Source organism: Mytilus edulis, chromosome 7, assembly GCF_963676685.1.
Source record: "Mytilus edulis chromosome 7, xbMytEdul2.2, whole genome shotgun sequence".
In the NCBI taxonomy this organism is placed as follows: domain Eukaryota; kingdom Metazoa; phylum Mollusca; class Bivalvia; order Mytilida; family Mytilidae; genus Mytilus; species Mytilus edulis.
The window spans coordinates 83,182,345-83,202,697 of NC_092350.1; the positions used below are offsets into that span (position 1 = coordinate 83,182,345).

Sequence of the window (20,353 nt, forward strand, 5' to 3'; positions counted from 1 at the left end):
TATAACAATTCTCCATTTTGTTTAAATCACCATTTCCCAATTTGATTAACTGTGATAAAATATTTAAACATAACTCGTTTATCTTCATGATAGAAAATAATCAAAATTCAAAGTGAAAAACCTGATCCATTATCTAAGGGAAATAATCAGGAGCAATTTTTTCAGTGCACTCACAAAACTTTTTGTTAATACGTAAATCTCTTTACATCCGCAATAAGTGATGATTAATTTCACAGAGTCACATAGTTATACATAAATACCACACCTGTAATAAAAATCCCCTGTATTTTCACATTACATGTAATAGCTACTTGTACCACTCTATTTTAATCTTGTGGTTAAGTCCTTGAACTCTCCTCCAAAAACAGATTTTTACATAAAAAATGTTCCGGTTTCTAGATAATAAACAGTAAAAAAATCCAAAGTTTGTATTATGCTACAATTGTCATAAATCATAAAGCTTGTCCCCGTCACATGTGTGTCCGGATTATGTAATAACATTGTTTGTATTTGCATAACAATGTTTTGGGTAGAGACACGAATTTACTCGAACATGTTGAAGTTACCAAACAAATCTGTTTTCCAAGAATATGTTCGGTCATATTTTGGTCAACTAAATGGACAAGGACCACAGCTTTGTTTTTAGCTCTTGGTATATAAATCGTTACAATCTGCGATTTCTGGATTAGTTTTGCCATTCGGAAATAAGGTAAAGTACGAATGCAATTAATTTTGCTTTGAATTATTAGTTCATTACTTTTTAAACCAAGTCATTAAACAATAATCTTAAATCTTGCATAAAAAAGTACTTAAAAAAAAAAGGAAATATAAATTCTAATATGACGTTCTTCTTTATATTTGAGTACAAAGCCATGTTCTAATTCAAATAGAACATGGGTTGCAAGTGATTGACGTCACAATTAATCTAAATGGACATTTTTGTTGGTGTTGCTCGCTAGGAAATTAAATAAAAACATTCTGAAAGTAAGTTTAAATGTTTCTATTTTTTTTTATTATTGATAAACTGTTGATTTTTCTATAACGATTTTGTTCAACAAATCAAAATGGCGACATTTCGAGCGTCTACTATAGGTCCGCTTCGAAGTACAAAGTTCAAAATATTCCTATTAGAATCAAAATAATTCAATCATGCCATGCTCTATGCTCAATATAACATGGGTAGGCATTATATTTGTAAACATTTAAGACCTCGCTATTGCTCTGTATTGAGATGTTAACAAATATAAGGCCTACCCATGTTAAATGAGCATAGAGCATGACATGAAATAATTATTTCTTAGATGTAAGTATCTATAAATATTTTGGATAACGTAATTTCTTCATCAGCATGTTTATGATGATGTAAAACCATTTGTTAGGACATAAAGCAAACCATATCAGCAAAGATTAATGTAAGCATTTGGATTGAGACTTGTCTCATTGACACTCACACCACATCTTCCTATATCTAATTGACAAGCAAGTTCCCCAGCTGAAAGAAGAGGGAAGAAAGATACCAGAGGGACAGTAAAACTCATAAATCGATAATAAACTGACAACACCGTGAATAAAAATGAAAAAGACAAAAAGACAAACAATAGAACACATTACACAACATAGACAACTAAAGAATAAACAACACAAACCCCACCAAAAAACAAGGGGAGATCTCAGTTGCTCCGGAAGGGTAATCAGATCCTGCTCCACTGTGACATCCGGAAGGGAAAGCAGATCATGCTCCACTGTGAAGTCCGAAAGGATAAGCAGATCCTGCTCCTCTGTGACGTAACTTTATGTCAGTGCACTTCATACAATCTTCATTAAAAAATGTATCTCAGGTATGTGAACAAAAAAAATATAACATATCAAAATGACAACATCACAGTTGAAAAATCAGTAAATGCCATAGAAAGCGTCGTTATGATTTGTTTTCTCATTTTTTGCAGACAATGAGGTCTTATTACCTTTTAATGGTATTTATTCCGGCGTCAGCACTCATTGTCGAAGATGTTTTCCCACCAAGTTTAGCAGAATGCTACTCTAAACAAGTTGACAAAAACACCACTCCATATGATGTTCAAACGAGCTGTTTGGAAAGATTTTTGGGTCATATGTACAAGAATACTAGCTCAATAGATTTAGGGAAGGATGCATTTGACTGGTTCGATTCACTCGGCAGAAAATTACACATTCGACTGAGACGACAAACACGGTACAATTTGCGCGTGAGGAAGGAAATAAGAACTTTAAGCCAAACTGAATTAATCAATTTTTTTGACGCAGTAAATGCCCTGAAAAATGACAAGGTAAGTTTATTCGTAACTATGGTAACGAGTAGAAAGTTGGACTTTTTGTGTAATGTATTGTCCGTTCAACTTGTTTGATAAATAGTAAAACTAGATAGTTTCTGACGAATTTATTTCAAAATCAGGGCAAAATAAATCCTAACAAATTGTACAGACGTCTGTCAAATGTTGAAAAAGGGGACGCGTTTTGGTTATAAAATATAATTGTAAAAGGGGACCTCGTTTGTCGGGAGGTCTAAATAGTTCTAATCACTGACCAGTGAACACTCTGGTTGTCAACTCCGATCTTAATTGACTAGTCAGTTTTCCTATAGTAGGTCAGTGCTTTTTCCCGGCACTCCGGCTTCATTCACTGATAAAAACGCACCGAAATATGTCCAAAAAGTGACAATATAAAACACCAATCAATCAATCAATGTAAGACAAATAACACAATATGTATATCGTAAGTTGTACTTTAAATGTTTTTAATTATTTGTATCGTTTAATCGTTGTCTAATTATGATCTTATACCCAACATGCCCAACTTTCCTTTAGATTTATTCATCATGAAATATTCATAAGTTGAAGTTATGATTCCATTTTGTTGATTAAACATCCGCTTTTAGACTTTTTTGTATTCTGTTTCATGCATAATATGAGGTAATGGCCAGTTATATATCTGACTCATAATGCAATTTGTTCAATTACTAATCAATGCCTTATTTTCAGAGTGTCAAACCGAACAAATATGATTCGTTTGCAATAATGCACCAAGGAGGCGTCGGAGCATCTGCCCATGATGGTCCAAACTTTGTTAGCTGGCATAGATATTTCCTAGTATTGTAAGTTGCACTTTCTTTTTGTACAGAAAATAAGTCAATTATAATGGATTATATATAGATTATAACATGCCCTTTTCCATATTGGCCCTGGTATCATCCCGAGACTCCCATATCGGCCTCGAGGCTTAGCCTAGGGCCGATATGGGTCGAGGGATAATACCCGGGCCAATATGGAAAAGACATGTTATAATCTTTTTATCACGTATTTAAGTGCTGCAAAAAAGAGAAAAAAAGGTCAATTATAACAATTTAATGATACATAAAGGGTAAAATCTTAAGCAATTTATCACAAACGTGTCGTTAAGGATGCAATGACGTCACGTCATTAGGAACATGACACAATATCAATATCTCTTTTTTTGCCCCGGGCAATTTGGGGTCATTGCATATGCAAAACCTTAGGTATTCATAACAAATATGTGATAAATAACAGTATCACAAGCGTTAATGCATGCACGAAAAGAGAAACAACATATCATAGCAGAGTTTACAACTTTTACTAGTGGAATAAAAAAGGGAAGTGTATATTATTCAAATGGAAAAAAAACCAACACTAAACGTATCCTTGTGATATGCGTATTCATCATTGCAAGTATGTGTTTTATTCAGTAGTTGCCCTAAATATCTCAGTACTTATACTTATGATATATTCTTGTTTAATGCATAGGGTAATCTCCAATTTGGATGTACGCATAATGAATGTTTCATGGATAGACAAAAATAGAAGATTAATTGTTTAAATTTCCTTTAATGAGTCATAGAAAGTATGATATTACAATATGAAATACAAGTCTTTATTTTGTGTGGTAACTATTTTTTTGCAAATTTCACCAAAATAATGACAATAAACTTGAAATCACTATACAGCTATATTCAACTGACTTTATATGTTACTAACTCATTCGTTTCTTTAAATCTTGTTATACTAACGGAATACTTTAATATTACTATTTCTATAAAACAGATTCGAAAATGCTCTTCGGGAAAAAAATAGCAGAGTGACTCTTCCTTACTGGGATTCAAGAGCAGATTACCTGATGACAAACAAGGAGGATTCTATCTTATTTACTGAATTATTTCTGGGGAATGCCAAGGGCGTTGTTTATACAGGTCCATTTGCATTTTGGTCAACGCCAACAAACCCGAGTACGTTGTTGAGACGAGAAATCGGAGTAGTTGGCTCTCCGGTTCATCCAGAGAGGCTAAAAACAGTGTTTACAAAAAAATATCACCGGGAAATTCTTAGACCAAGTACTCCAGATAGTAGTTATGCCAATCTAGAGTCTCACCATGATAATGTTCACAGGTGGGTTGGAGGAAATACTGGACAGATGTCAAGCATAATATTTAGTCCAATGGATCCAGTTTTCTGGCTATTGCATTGCTTTGTAGATTACCTTTGGGAAGAATTTAGAAAAGGTCAAAAGAAATTAGGAATAAATTCAGAAACAGACTACCCAGAAACCACTATAACAGCACATAAGCCAAATAGACTTATGGATAATTTAAAACCACCAAAGAAGAATATTGATGGGTATAGTAATTCATTTACCAGGCAAATTTACACATATGCAGATGCTCCGACTTGTGATAACAATTGTGGAAGAGCGTTTAAAGGATTTCTGTACTGTGATAGAAGTAAAAAAGGATGTGTTTCCGGGTCTAAGTTTGATTTCATTAAATTTGGAGGATTTAGTCACGTAACAAACTATTACCCGTCAAAGAGAAAAGGTCAAAAGACACAGATTCCTCAATCTATGTCTAAGTTACAATCTGATGCTGCACCATTGAAGGCGGCGGATAACAGTATTAGAAGTGGAAGTATTTTAGCATTTGAAGGCCCAGAGAACGCACCACTATCTGCAAAAGAGCCAGCACCGAAAAGCACAACATTATTTAGAACCCACTTCGATAATGCTGCATCAAGAGGTCGTAGATCAGCTGATTTCAGTTTAATAGGCAATAGTTTCAAAATTGGCTTTGATATAAATCTTCGTTTAAAAGAAGAGATGAGAAACCTCGGTTCTTCAAATAGTGGTTCATATCAATTCGACAATTTAGCATTGTCCCCAATAGCAATAATAAATAAACACAACACGAATCGGTACTCAGGACAAGATGAAACAAAAAACCAAAGAACATTTAACATTACATTTCAGACAGAAGGATTCTCCTACAATGGTCGACATATTGACTTTATTTCTATAGATGAACGCACGCACACGTCTGAATCGGTTGGTCTTATTATGTTTGAGAGGCCAGTATCTGGTGAAACGAAAACCTACGTGAGGGTCTACGACTCAAAGGGTGTAATGTGTCAACCGAGTTGTCTTGTATCAAAATCAACGTATAAGGAATGTTCGGGAATGATCAAAATTACGTCTGATTATCCTCGTATGTACGTTGATTCATATAATGAGGCTTTTCTATCAGAAATAACACCTTTTCTGAAATTCATTTGTGTAAATTAATGTGTTATTGCCCTTATTTTAAAAATGTCTTCCTTCATGTCTCGCCGAAGACGTTTTGAAGAAAGTAAACAGTTTGATCAAATGTAACCTTCAGCAGTAATAATAAAAAAAAATACAAGATATATTCTTGTTTAAAGTTTTTTTCAAACATAGAATGAAAAAGAGGACAGGGTTCATTTCAGTGATGCAGCAACACAACGGCAACATAATTAAAATCTACGTCCAGACATTAACTGAAGGCCTACATCAACAGACGTATGTTAAGGGGCTCGCGGGTACAAATCCTTTTATTTTTAAGTATAGGATTTCGTAATTTTTTTTCTACAGATAAACTTTATCATATACGTAACAAAAAAGAAAAAAAATAGGTGAGGTAACCGTTAATAATAATGAAAATTTATAAAGCGCCCTATATAAAAAATAAAAATTACTCTAAGGCGCTGTACATACACATGGTAATTAAAACATATCAATGACAATAACATAAAACATAAAAATACATCGTGTCAGATTCAAATACTGGAATAAAAAAATGCCTACCATGAAATAAAAGGTCAATACGAAATACATGTTAAAACAAAGAATAAAAAAATAACAATATAGGATAAAAGCATGCAGAACAAGCAAAAACTCTAAAACGAAATACAAAGAGTAAAAAAGCCTGTAAAAGAGAAAAGAATTCAATCTAATTAAAAGCAATACGATAAAAATGAGTTTTTAACTGTATTTTAAAACACTCTAGGGACTTGCATTGTCTTAAACTGTTCGGGAGATTGTTCCATAGAGATGCCGCTACCCAATCAAATTGTCTTTCACCGTACGTCTTCGTTCTCACTTTTGGAACGGTAAGTAGTTTTGTGGAACTTGAACGCAAAGATCGGTAACCGTTCATTTAAGTTCACAATCTGCCTCCGAAAGAAGCATGCAAAGGTGCTTATTTTTTGTTTAACTAATAGGTGAAAAAAAGTTATATCAAAATTTAGAAAATAAGATTAATTACAGAAACCGCTTACATATTGCAATAGTTTAGTTATGTACAGTTTATTTGGAAAAAAATAATAAAAAAATATAGGTCACCGATTATTTAAATAGTAATTTCAATTTTCATGTAAAAGAATGGCATTTTTTCACCTGAGTCAGATAATTTGGAGCTTTTTCGATGATATCTGGGGCCTAAACGAATTGATTTCTTGGGGGAATTGTTTTACCATATCTTTAAGTAACAACTAATAGTGTAATAAATCAAATAAATCTTGTAATAAAAAAAAAGTTTCGTTTTTTGCTGAAATATTCGTACCCTTGAACCTCCTTAATAAAGTGTCAATCTCTAAATCGTTACGATTAACAAACAAATAAAAAAGCAATAATTCAATGAAAAAAAAGAAAATCTATATCCTCGTCAGCGAGTGTATCACCATCTCAGAAGTCAGTACCATTGAATAGAAACGATTTATCATAGATGAGGAGATGTTTATTTCTGTGACTTACTAGTATTACTGTAAAAAGGCGTTGTCTTCCACAATTGAAATTACTTCATCTGTATTTGCAAGATATTTTGGAAATTTAGGTCCTCAGTGCTCTTCAATCACATTCTGTATTTGTAAATATAAAAAAAAAAGAAGACATGGTATGATTTCGCATGATACAACTCTCTGCAAGAAACCAAAGGACGCATACATTAACAGCTATGCAGGTCAGCATACGATCTTTAACAATGAACTTACACTTATTGTATTCAGGTACCTATGATGAGTTGATTTGCCACTAGTAACAATTCGAGGAATAAAAAAAAAGATATGCTAGACGATAACTTCTGATGTGTCCCGGACCTTTTGCAGCAGCATGATATGTTAAGGGGATACATAAGATGTGTTAATTATCAATTCTCTGGAACATATTAGATTAGCAAAACATACACACAGGAACACGCTAACAAATAGAATCATAAAGATAAAGAAGTTTGCTGGTTAAATATTTAACTCAACAAAAACACCAAATAAAAAACGACTGATATCATTAACATATTGTTTGTCGTCGACATTTCTAATTCATACTTTACCTAATAATGAGAAGTAAAGCAACTAATGTATAGTTTGTTCTAGGTTTTGATTTAACGTCTCTATAAATGGTTTTTGTACTTTCTACATTGGCTAGAGGTATAGGGGGAGGGTTGAGATCTCATAAACATGTTTAACCCCGCCGCAATTTTGCGCCTGTCCCAAGTCAGGAGCCTCTGGCCTTTGTTAGTCTTGTATGATTTTAAATTTTAGTTTCTTGTGTATAATTCGGAGTTTAGTATGACGTCCATTATCACTGTACTATTATGCATATTTTAGGGGCCAGCTGAAGGACACCTACGGGTGCGGGAATTCTCGCTTCATTGAAGACCCATTGGTTGCCTTCGGCTGTTGTTTGCTCTATGGTCGGGTGGTTGTCGCTTTGACATATTCACCATTTCCTTTCTCAATTTTATGCTCTATCCTGCTGCATTTAAGTGCGACTTTCCAAGCCAGGAGCTTGTTGTTGAATGGTTGTGGTTAGTTTATTTGTCAAATTAATTTTTCGAACATTGTTTTCAGATGAATAAAGAAATTAGTTTTTCAGGTTGAATTCCTCAGGTTTTAGTAAAAAGATCGGAAGTGTCCAATTTAACAAAAAATACCGAAATCAAAGAAAAATACAAAATAGTTATCAAAGGTACCAGGATTATAATTTAGTACGCCAGACGCGCGTTTCGTCTACATAAGACTCATCAGTGACGCTCAAATCAAAAATATTTTTAAACCCAAACAAGTACAAAAACAAATAGTTCTTAAAACTTATCCGCAAAACATTATAACAATCTATCAATAGAACGAATGGAAAATTTCATATTCCTGGCTTATTTAGTTATTTTCGGAAGAAAAAAATATGGTTTGATTGTTGATGATAGTGCATGTAGCTTAACATATACATTGGACAAAGACACAAACAAAATTAACATTTGGGTTTAAAACTAAGCAAATTAATAAAAAAAAAAAAGAAGCCATACTTGCCTACACTTTCCGGATAGTACAGACTGAGAAACGTAAGTATAAAAGGGGAAACAAATGAAAACAACATTGGAAAACAGTATTAGTTTAAATTGTACCAATTATTGCAATGATCGACTAAACCCAAAAACCCTTGAAGCTGAATTCATAATAACAGAGCCACATCCAAAGTCATATGATCAAAGGGTACATAAAAGTATTAAAACATAAAAAAAACATTTTAAGGGAAACTATAAAATGAATGAACTCCCAACATCTGTAGCAAATCAAAATTATAATTCATATAGACGTACTGAAGATAGAATTTGACAAAAATTATCGAATGTTAAAATATAGTTTTTCGATGAGTCCGTATTTGGTAAACATAATATAAAACGGAATAGGAAATCATTGTACTTTTCCTACCTCTGTTAATAGTCATATCAACAAGCTGCAAATTTATATTATAATTGTAATAAAACTGCACAATTTGCATTTTAATGTTTTCTTCATTCGACGCAGATGCATCTTTTTCTTACAACTGCACAAACTGTTTGGCGGTATATTTTAAGATTGATTTATTTTAATAATTAAAAGCACAAGGGCTAAACGGATTCGCAAACCCCAAAAAGTGCATCTATCTTGTATTATATATCTAACAGCGGAAAATACCAACTTCACAACAAAGATAATACACGATGGCCATGAGATATAGCTTCTATGTAATGACGGTGTTTATCATCTTAATTATGTGTTATAGCATAATTATTTTTTCGTCTTTGTTAATTAATATGTTTAACATGTTTAATGTAAATACTTTTTTTTGTTTTATCCATTTGTCATGGCTTAAACTTATAGATCTCGTCATTTTGTTATTGTGTTATGGTAAATTGTACCTCAGGCATAGATTATCTAAGCTGTATTTGGCAAAACTTTTAGGAAATTGGTCCTCAATGCTCTTCAACTTCGTACTTTATTTGGCCTTTTTAACTTTTTTGGATTCGAGCATCACTGATGAGTCTTTTATAGACGAAACGCTCGTCTGGCGTATATACTAAATGTAGTCATGGTATCTATGATGAGTTTATTTGTGATATTCTTATTTCTTATTAGTGGTTGCTTATGTGCTTAGTCGATATGACGTTGTGTTGCAGTTTAGTGTTTCTGTTGTGTCGTTATTCTCCTCTTATATTTGACGTGTTTCCCTCTGTTTAAGTTTGTAACCCGGATTTTTTTTATTTTTCTCTCCACCGATTTATGAATTTTGACTTAATTTTTCTTTGTTTGTATATTTGTTTAGCTTCTATAATGATTAAGATTAAATGTTATATTCTTTATTTTCGGTATTTTTACCTATTATTTCTGTTTGTTTTATTGAAATCTTTAAAAAAATCATACCAATGAGAGGTTTAGCTAGCTTTATAACCAGGTATAATCCACCATTGTCTACATAAACAAATGCATGTAAATACAACGGTTGTCAACTATTCGTTTAATATACTTCAGATTTTATTATTTTTTCAATTTCTTTATAGAATTTCTGTTCCCATTTTCTTCTGGTTTCTGTATTTATTATATTTTCGTTGATTGTCAGAACAAACTGATCAAGTTTCCTTTATATATATATTGCAAAATGTTTTCATATTTCAACGCATCAAAATACTAGTAGCATGTTCTTTGGTATTGAATTCAATGCGCACTTATCTTGTACAAAGGAATCTTTCCTGACGGTCGAACATTTAAAATTCAAAATAAAGTATAAAGTTGGACATGTTGAAACCCGTTAAGTACCAGCAATGCCGAAAGGTTAAAAAAAATACAGCTTGGTTTATCTACCCATGTATCAGAAAATCATTATTATTTCGAACAACTCAAAGTCTTTTGTATGTTCATGAATGGTTATGACAACTTGCCATACATACCTACTAATATTGACTTAACTGCTTTCAAATCTCCCAAGTTGAAACTTTGTCTTGTCCTTTAATCTTATGATGAGCACCTTGTATCATTAGCTCTGTAGCACTTAGCATTGCTTCAATTGTCCGTATAAAAAATCATAAATAATGAAGAAACTGACGATCACATTCAAATTGAGAAGTCGAAAATATATTTTAAATTATATCTAAAATATAAATGTCGAATTTTATAGTTTTTTATAAATTTCAATTTCATCATGCAAAAGTGCATCATTCCTTTTTTTGCGATGAACAAGAGAACAAAAGACCAAAAACTGAGTTTTAGATTGAGTTGGCATAATGGTTAAAAGTAAAATCACGAAAATATTGAACCTCGAGGAAAATTGAACATGGAGAGTCCCTAATAAAATGGAACAACCCAAAAACATGAAACGAACGGACACCAACTGTCAAATTCCTGACTTGGAACAGTCATTTTCTTATGTAGAAAACAATACGCGTTCGATAAAAACATATATAGATATAGGAAGATGTGGTATGAGTGTCAATAAGACAACTTTTCATCTAAGTCACAATTTGTAAAATAAACCATTTGAGGTCTTTAACATAGAGGCTTGGCTTATACTGAACAACCAATTATAAAAGGCAGCAGGAATGACTTATTTAATATAAAACGAAATCTATTTAAAAAAGACGAGAAATACTTATAAATAAAGGCAACAGTAGTATACCGCTGTTCAAAACTCATAAATCCATGGACAAAAAACAAAATCGGGGTAACAAACTAAAACCGAGGGAAACGCATTAAATATAAGAGGAGAACAACGACACAACACCGAAATGCAACACACACAGAAACAGACCAAGCATCAGACAAAATCCCACGAGAATAACAAATATAACATCTAAACCAAATACATGAATTTGGGATAAACAAGTACCGTGCTACGTCTTATCTTAATATCTCAAAAATAAGAGAAAACAAACGACACAACATTAAAATGCAGCACACACAGAAACGAACAATAATATAACTATGGTCATCTTCCTGATTTGGTACCGGACATTTTTAAATGGGAATAAAAATGGTGGGATGAACCTGGTATTGTGGCATGCCAAACCTCGCACTGTAATGGTAAAGTTAAATTTAACATTGAAATGACAACATAATATTACAGGACTACAATACAAATAAATAGGAGAACATATTAGACAAAGAAGCACATGATTAATAGATAACAAAAAGAATCAGGTTTAAAATGCAATACGTCAAAAACGCGCCTCGTCAACACAAGACTCACCAGCGACGCCCAGATATAAAAGATCGAAAGTGAAAAAAAGTACAAAGTTGTACAGCACGGAGGATCAAAAGTTGAAAAAAGGTTGTGCCAAATACGGCGTAGTTTTTATGCTTGGGATAAGAACATCCTTATTATTTAGAACAATTAATGCTATTGTAAACAGTAAATTTTATCAAATGAATATGGAAGAGATATACATAATAAAACTGAAGTATTTACTAATTACTGAAAACTAAACCCGAATACATAATGCTAAGACCAACACAGAATAGACACAACCGACTCAGTTCAAGCCTAAACGCAGTAAATCATAAATTTTAAAATTACGTCACATACGATGGCGAAAAGGCACAAAAGATTACACCACATTTAAATTTATGAAATTTAGAAACAGCATGACGTCACATATGAAAAACTATAATTCAAAAGTAAGATAGAATTAGGATTGATTTAAGATTATGTTAGAACTAAATACTGATATTACATTAAAACACAATGCATATTGCAATACTTATTAATAGCAATTAACTATAATATATATATGTCCAGTTTGTCATGAATCCAACTTCAAACGTAAATAAAACACACCAACGAACGACAATCAATGAACATAAGGTTCCTGACATATGACAGATGCAAACAAATAAAGCAGGTTACAACGTTTAAATAGGTACACACCTACACTCTGATATTTTGTGCTGACATTATCATTGATATTGTCTTATATATATATATATATATATATAAATATGGCTGTGTACATAATGTATATACAACTCGTCTAAACATCAACCCAACAATGTTAGATCTGTAAATTTGCTTTCGCAAATTTTTGGTTCTTCCCTCTCCGGGATTCGAACCCATGCTACTGTGATATCGTGACACCAAATCGCCTGCACTGCAGCCGTCCCGCTAGACCACACGACCACCTGGGCTCTACGGAAGATGTCCTTGTACTGAGGTTAAAAAATTATTGATCGATGTTTTGACTAGTTTATGATATAGCCCAGGTGGTCGTGTGGTCTAGCGGGACGGCTGCAGTGCAGGCGATTTGGTGTCACGATATCACAGTAGCATGGGTTCTAATCCCGGTGAGGGAAGAACCAAAAATTTGCGAAAGCAAATTTACAGATCTAACATTGTTGGGTTGATGTTTAGACGAGTTGTATATACATTATGTACACAGCCATGTATCACCATCATTGATGGCGATCCGATGGATACATCTGTTGTAGGGTTGTCACTGACTCAGACGTACTTATGAATATAATTATTTTCAGTGACTGTATCTTACATTAATTTGTAGGATCCTTTACTATAGATAATTTAGCTGATTTGTAACAACAACATCTTCATGCCTAATATATCATGTCCTGTAGTACGCCGCTAGATTAAAACTGACGTGGAAAGGTAACACATGCCCACCGAAAGCTCTTTTTTTGAGAGCCCAGGTGGTCGTGTGGTCTAGCGGGACGGCTACAGTGCAGGCGATTTGGTGTCACGATATCACCGTAGCATGGGTTCGAATCCCGGTGTGGGAAGAACCAAAAATGTGCGAAAGCAAATTTACAGATCTAACATTGTTGGGTTGATGTTAAGACGAGTTGTATATACATTATGTACACAGCCATGTATCACCATCATTGACTGCGATTCGATGGATACATCTGTTGTAGAGTTGTCACTAACTCAGACGTACTTATGAATATAATTATTTTCTGTGACTGTATATTACATTAATTTGTAGGATCCTTTACTATAGATAATTTAGCTGATCTGTAACAATAACATCTTCATGCCTTATATATCATGTACTGTAGTACGCCGCTAGATTAAAACTGACGTGGAAAGGTAACACATGCCCACCGAAAGCTCTTTTTTTGAGAGCCCAGGTGGTCGTGTGGTCTAGCGGGACGGCTACAGTGCAGGCGATTTGGTGTCACGATATCACAGTAGCATGGGTTCGAATCCCGGCGAGGGAAGAACCAAAAATTTGCGAAAGCAAATTTACAGATCTAACATTGTTGGGTTGATGTTTAGACGAGTTGTATATATATATATATATATATATATATATATATATATATAAATTAACTATTTACAAAGCTTTGATTTTGAAATACTAAGGCTTTTCTACCTCAGGCATAGATTATCTTAGCTGTATTTGACAACACTTTTATGAATTTTTGATCGCAATGCTCTTCATCTTTGTTCTTTATTTGGCTTTTTAAAACTTTTTTGGATTCGAGCGTCACTGATGAGTCTTTTGTAGACGAAACGCGCGTCTGGCGTATATATATATAAAATTTAGTCCTGGTATCCATGATTAGTTTATGATAAAATTATGTAACATCACAACATAAAAATGATACCGAATAGAAAAGTTCACACAGGAAACGAAAATAATTTTGTTGTAAGTTATATAGTACTTGAGAACGGAAATATTTGTTGCAAAATAAAAACAAATTGTTGTTCATAGTACAAGAACAGAAGTGAAAATTTAAAGGCATACTAAACACTTACTAAAGCTGGTACAAAATGTATATATCAGAAAAAGAGAGACGAGCTAAACCACTAAATAAGTGAACATTATATAACAAAAAGCAACACAAATTGTTCCAACATGTCAAATAAATATGTAAGTACGATTTGGGAGTACTTTTAGTTACTGAAAGTTATTAAACGGACGTGGTACGGAACTCCAAATTATACACAAGAAACTAAAATTAAAAATCACACAAGACTAACAAAGGCCAGAGACTCCTGTTTTGGGACAGGCGCAAAATTGCGGCGGGGTAAAACATGTTTATGCGCGGGATAAATCATTCAGATCAATAAATGTGATACTTTTTCAACAATATGTAATGTGATTTATTTCAGACTGTTACGTATAGATAAATAGTTATATTAATAATGAAATATCATTTTATATAACTTCCTCATCTTATAAATGGATTTGTATTTTTTACCATTATTTACCATAAATACAATAACATTTGACGGTTATATTTGATATAATAGATTACATAAGTATATGAATATTGCACATTGAATCCAATTTAATAAAATATGCATTATTTCATAAATCATGAAAATAAATAATGTGCACCTACATCGATTGCCTTTAACAAAAAGCTTAGAATTAGTTGTGGAATTAAAATACTTTATTTGTCATATGCAATAATATCCAAAAATTTAAAAAAATGGATAACTAACACGTTAGAAATTTGTGCACATGCTACTTAAGTTTTTTAACCAATTTTTGTCAAGCTTTATATAAAGTTAGTAAAACACTGAACTTCAGAACGATACATGCTTTTATATATTTGAAAGTTGTTGCAGAAATATTAAAATTTCAAGGTAGGACTATAATTTTTATTTTATTACGAATTTTATATCAGACTCTCATATATGTATATATTATTACTAGTTTGAACAGCATATATAAATCGGCCTCCTTAAATTTTTATTACTTTCACAATTGGAACAAAAATACTGTCAATAAAATAAACTCATCATAAATACCAGGACTAAATTTTGAATATACGCCAGACGCGCGTTTCGTCTACAAAAGACTCATCAGTGACGCTCGAATCCAAAAAGGTTTTAAAAAGAAAGCCAAAATAAAGTACGAAGTTGAAGAGCATTGAGGACCAACATTCCTAAAAGTTTTGCCAAATTCAGCTATGGTAATCTATGCCTGAGGTAAAAAAAGCCTTAGTTATTCAAAAACTGAAAATTTTGTAAACAGTTAATTTAAAAATATAACCATATCAATGATAGTTCATGTCAGCACAACAGTGCTGACTACTGGGATGTTGATCAAATCGATGGTCGTCTTTAGGTGTCATACCAACAATTCAAAATCCCTATCTGTTCAACCAAATTTTACAATTTTCACAGCATTCTAAATATTTTACCTTAAGTTTAACTTCATAGAAACTAGGTATATCCTGAATTGTACAGGTGTCACCTTTCTGCATGCCAATTTTCAACATTCATTCAAAATCATATAAGAATGCAGAGAGCTCCCGTAAGGAAGTACCACTAAAAATAACCCCTGGTTTTCTGGAATTCTTAAATTAGTATACCATGGAGCGCATTAATCCTCAATTTTAAATGCAAACTCTTTGACAGGTAAAATTTGACTCAAAATGGTCTTTATATATTTCTCTTTCAACAAAAGTTTATTTTTTGCAAATTTGTTGGTTAGTTTAGGTGAACAATGACATCACATGCACTATTTTTTGTCCGAGTAGGCCTACTTTCACATACGTTCTAAATTTGAGGGAGTAATTGGTGGTATGACACCTTTAAGGAATTCATAATTTATTTCAGACAATGAGGTCTTATTGCCTTTTATTGGTTATATATCCGGCTGCAGCGCTGATTGTAGAAGATGTATTCCCACCAAGTTTAGCAGAATGCTACTCTGGACAAGTTGACAAAAACACCACTACATATGATCTTCAAACAAGCTGTTTAGAAAGCTATTTGGCTCATATGTACAAGAATACTAGTTCAACGGGTTTAGGTAAGGATGCTTTTGATTGGTTTGATTCTCTAGGCAGACAATTACATATCCGACTGAGAAGACAAGGGTACCACAGATTACGTGTTAGGAAGGAAATTCGAACATTACGTGAAAATGAATTGGACGATTTTTTTGATGCAGTAAATGCCCTGAAAAAGGACAAGGTACGTTTATTAGTTAGTTCCCATGGTAATGAATATAAATTCAGACTTTTTGCTATTGATTTTTTATCAAACTTGTTTGTTACAAATAGTTTATGTTAAAAGTTTATTTAAAGAATCAAGTTAAGACAACATTAACAAATTGTACAGACGCTTGTCTTGTGTTACAAAATTTTTTACATTCGTTTACCAAAGGACCAAGTATCCGTCAAAGACGAAATAACAGGAAATGAAGCAATTCTGTAAATTGATGACTGTTAAGCTATTTTTTTGTTAATGTTCTCATTAAGTAACTGTATATCACTAACCAGGTCTTCTAAGTATTCGTTGATTAATATATATATATATATATATATCCACCAACTCCACACTTTAGAACCTGATGGTCTTAACGAAAAAGACGAGAAAAGATACAGGAAAGATAAAGAATAATTTAAAAACAAAGAATCGTCCCTTTTATCCCGTAATATCGGCCAATGGACGTTGCTAATTTCAACTACCAATTATCTATTTTTAAGGCAGCTAAATCCAAGAGCATCATATACATGGAGCTGCAATATTTTTCTATTTCTAAGGCAGCTCAATCCAAATTCAACATAGACATTGAGCTGCAAATTTTTCTTATTTTCAAGGCAGCTAAGTTCAACATATACATTGTGCTGCAAAAGTTTCTTATCATCTACATCCGATTTCACCTGGATAGATGCACGCTTGATAAAGCTAGTTGGTCTAGCGAAATATTGCGTTTATTTTCATCATTTTGTAAATATTTTAAACATTCTTATATTTACATTCTAAATAGTGTGTTAAAATTACATTGTTAGGCAATCTATAATTTTATTTGTGTAATTGAATTAATCTCTGTACTGATTAATCCACACTCCCATATATTTGTATGTCATGTGCTGCTATTTATATATATATATATTTTTTTATATATCAAAATAGTTTACTTTGTTCAGAAATACCCTAAAGTGAAATGAATTTATTTTTTCATCATTAATTGTCATAAGGTGTAACTAGAAATCAAAATTATAATAATAGATTATAACAGGTATGTGTTTGCACCTTTCTAATTAGATTTCAGTACTTCTCAGAGTGCATTCATCCTGTATAATTGTCAGCTGTTATCTTTAACTAAGGCTTTTCATCTAAGTAAAACACTTTCGTTTTAAATGAAGCTTTCTCGTCAAGTCTGCATGTATGAATAGAAATAATTAGGTAATTATCTGTTATACATTTCACTCGAAATGTAATTTGTTTCATCGCCAACGTCATATTTTTCAGTCGGTCTTACCGAACAAGTATGATTCCTTTGCCCTTATGCACCAGGGAGCCGCCATAACATCTGCACATAATGGTCCTAATTTTGTGAGCTGGCATAGATACTACCTCGTGCTGTAAGTTATACAGTATTTTCAGTGCATACACAATAACACTTTTAAATATTTGACTACCGTAGCACCAGCTTTTAACAATGATTTTAGTTTCGGTTTTAATAAGAGGAGTGGTCGAAAAGGAACAAGAAAATAAGAAAAAAAACCTGCTTTTTCTATTGTCTAATAATCTAGAAGTTTATAAATGTTATCATTACTTTCCCCTTTTCATTTCTAAAGTTATGGAGGAATAAAGGAAGAATGATTGGGACACTACGTAGAGAAAAACACATTTGCATTCCTCTGGGCTTCTATGCTTGTTAGTTTCGGTGCTCTAGAATATAGTGTCTTTTCTTTACGAAGTAGCTTTTCAACGTGTATATGATTGATTTCTTCCCTTGATATGGTCTGGAATTCATTTGTTTGATAACCATTTACACCACCGACATTTTATAAAATATTGGGCATCGATGATTTGTAAATAAAGTAGGATGCTATCTTCAGTATCTTGATGTTTTTAGACGTACTTTTTTATAATTATTCTGTTTTTCATGAAGCCAATAATTAATATATTTGCAGTCTTTTTATGATAGACCATCCCGAAACAAATAGCTTTGGAATGTAGATGTTTATTCTGAAAACATTCTTTAGAATGCATGTTGCATTTTAGAAAATTATGAGAGAGAGAGAGAGAGAGAGAGAGAGAGAGAGAGAGGAGAGAGAGAGAGAGAGAGAGAGAGAGAGAGAGAGAGAGAGAGAGAGAGAGAGAGAGAGAGAGAGAGAGAGAGAGTATAACCTACTTATAATTTATAAAGTATCGAATTATACTAACGTTACTTTTAATAGTGTTTGTATCAACATCTCTTTTATACAGATTCGAAAATGCTCTTCGTGAAAAAAATAGCAGAGTGACTCTTCCATACTGGGATTCAACAGCAGATTATTTGATGACCAATAAGACGGATTCCATCCTATTTACTGAACTATTTTTGGGGAACCCAACAGGCGTTGTTTATTCAGGTCCATTTGCATTGTGGGAGACTCCAACAAACCCAACTACGTTGTTAAGACGTGGTGTAGGAACTGTACAAGGTGGCTCACTCATTGATCCCAAAAAGTTAAAAGCTGTGTTTCGCAAAAAATATCACAGAGATATTTTAAGACAAACAACTCCAAGAGGTAGTTATGCCAATTTAGAGTCTCACCATGATAGTGTTCACGTGTGGGTCGGAGGTTCTGACGGTCATATGGCAGACGCGAATTTGAGTCCAATGGATCCAGTTTTCTACATCCATCACTGTTTCATAGATTATCTTTGGGAAAAATTCAGAAAACGACAAAAAAGGTTAGGAATAAATTCAGAAACTGACTATCCACAAACCACAGTACCAGAACACCAACCGAATAGGCGTATGGATAATTTATTGCCATCAAAAAAGAATATTGAGGGGTATAGTAATTCATTTACAAAACAAATTTATAGATATGCACCTGCCCCAACTTGTCGGAACAATTGTGGAGAAGCGATTAAAGGATTTTTGTTCTGTGACAGAAGTAAAAAAAGGATGTGTTTCAGGATCTAGATATGATTTTATTCAAAATGGAGGATTAAGTGAAGTTGCTCATTATTACCCTTCAAAGAGGAAGGGCGAACGGATGGAGATTCCAAAATTGGTTTTCAAATCTCCAGATCAATCCACAACTACTGTAACTGGGACAACACAAGCAGGGGGACATTTACATTCACCAGACATAAAGAGTGAAAGCATTTCACCATTCGAAAGCAAAGAGAACAAACAACTCACTCGAACTTCAACGGCTCCAACAATAACAAAAAGATTTAAGTCTCCCTTCGGTAGTCGAAGATCAAGGGGTCGAAGGTCAACTGAATTCAGTGAAACAGGCACTAATCTCAAATTTGACTTTAGTATAAATCTGCATCTAGGACAAGCTAAAAAGAGTCCATTTAACTCTGACAATTTGGCTATGTCCCCAATAGCAATAACAAACAAACACGATCGTAATCGACAAGCAGAGCTGGATCAGATTAAAAACAAAAGAACATTTAACATTACATTCCAAACTGATGGATTCTCCTATAGTGGTAGACATTTGGATTACATTTCTATAGATGAACGCACTCGTTCCTCTGCATCTATTGCGCTTATTGCCTTCAAGAAGCCAATATCTGGTGAAACAAAAGCATACGTAAGAGCGTACGACTCCAATGGTGTAATGTGTCAACCGAGTTGTCTGGTATCAAAATCAACGTATAAGGAATGTTCGGGACTGATCAAGATTACGTCCGATTTTCCTCAAATGTACGTTGATTCATATAACGATGTTATTGATTCCGAAATTACGCCGTTCCTAAGATTCGTGTGTGTCAATTAACAGAACTGATTTTCTAAACAATATTCATTTGTAAATATTTCTCCAGAATTTGTTTTATG

At 33.1% G+C, this 20,353-nt stretch overlaps 1 pseudogene; it reads left to right on the plus strand.

The window, feature by feature from the left end:
• The first annotated feature begins 570 nt into the window (after positions 1-570).
• On the plus strand, positions 571-20,353 carry LOC139483462 (uncharacterized; annotated as a pseudogene).